The sequence below is a fragment of the Diceros bicornis genome, chromosome 14, assembly GCF_020826845.1.
Source record: "Diceros bicornis minor isolate mBicDic1 chromosome 14, mDicBic1.mat.cur, whole genome shotgun sequence".
NCBI lineage: Eukaryota > Metazoa > Chordata > Mammalia > Perissodactyla > Rhinocerotidae > Diceros > Diceros bicornis.
In genome coordinates, this window is record NC_080753.1 from 11,886,147 (window position 1) to 11,887,913 (window position 1,767).

Sequence of the window (1,767 nt, forward strand, 5' to 3'; positions counted from 1 at the left end):
GATTTTTCTCCTAGCTTCCATGAGAGGCATTGCTATGGTCTGAATATTTGTGTCCCTCCAGAATTCATATGTTGACATCCTAACACCCAAAGGTGATGGTATTGAGCCTTTTGGAGGTGCTTAAATTGTGAAAAGTGGAACCCTCATGAACGGGAACAGTGCCTTAAAAAAGAGTCTCCAGGGGGCCGGTCCCATGGCTTAGCTGTTAAGTGCGCACGCTCCGCTACTGGTGGGGGTTCGGGTCCTGGGTGCGCACCACTGCACCACTTGTCTGGCCATGCTGAGGCCGCGTCCCACATACAGCAACTAGAAGAATGTGCAACTATGACTTACAACTATCTACTGGGGCTTTGGGGAGAAAAAGGGAAAAAAATGGAGGAGGATAGGCAATAGATGTTAACTTAGGGCTGGTCTTCCTCAGCAAAAAGAGGACGATTGGCATGGATGTTAGCTCATGGCTGATCTTCCTCAAAAAAAAAAAAAAAAAAAAAAGAGGCTCCAGAGAGATCTCTTGCTCCTTCCACCTTGTGAGGACACAGTGAGAAGGCACCAGCTATGAACCAGGAAGGGGGCCCTTGGGGGAACGTGAGCATGCTGGTTCCTTGATGTTGGACTTCCAGTCACCAGAACTGTGAGAAATAAATATCTGTTGTTTATAAGCCACCCGGTCTGCAGTATTTTGTTATAGCAGCCTGAATGGACTAGACAGGCATCATTTATCTCGTCTTTGATTTTTCTCTTCCTCAAAAGAAGCAAGAGCACATCATCTCCCTTGTGGCATTGTGCGGCTTCCATTTTTAAAACACCTGAGACCTTTCTGTAATGAATGCTTAGGAAATATAAAATGCTGCTTTGGCAAGAAATTAGGAGAAGATATATGTGGATAACCTACTATCTCGAGACGAGGGAAGAGCATTTGTGTATGCAGTTACACAATGAAAGTGTTGATTGCAATTGTCCATGTTTATTTTACACTAGAAGAGAAGTTATATTTTGTTTTCTGAATGCATAATGGAAAAAACACAGACTCTGGAGTCCAACAAACTGAAATTTTAATACTAGGCAAATGACTTTATGTTGGAGATTATTTATATTTACTCCTCTGTAAAATGGGCTGATTGTATCCATGGTTGCTATAAATATTAAGTATGTATATGGGGTTTATAGCACAGAAATCAACAAATGTCAGTTATATTACACCCACTGACTTATTTAACAAAAGAATTATAATGTCATAAAATTAATCAATTATTTCCTTTTAAAGGCACTGAGTCAGTAAACTTGTGTTATAAACTTTATCAAGATAATTGTTCTTTTTGATATAAGCCAACTAAAAATGGCTTAAGCTACAGAGAACTTCAGTGCTGTTCGTTTGCAAACTGGCCCCTGTACAGAGAGGGCAAGGAGAGACCAAAGAAAGAGGCAGACACTGCAGATTGGTAGGCGGCAGGTGTAATAAGCAAAGGAACTTACCTATGATGAAGCTTGTCTTGGGCGGCCCACGTGATGAGTAGGTCTCCGCATCCACCTGCCAGAATCTTAGAAGTTTACACAGAGACCTAAACTGGGTTCAGTCAGGTATACCATCCAGATAGTCTCAACAACACTTTGCTCTCTCAAGGCTGCATCATTGAAATGGCTCCCACTGTAGGAATAGTGGACAGAACATACATTCCAAGGACAGGGGATGGGGCAAGGGGCCTTCAGTTGCCTGGATCCCGGTCTCGGGTTAACCAGTGGTCACATCCTCTCGATGACCTCCTCCAA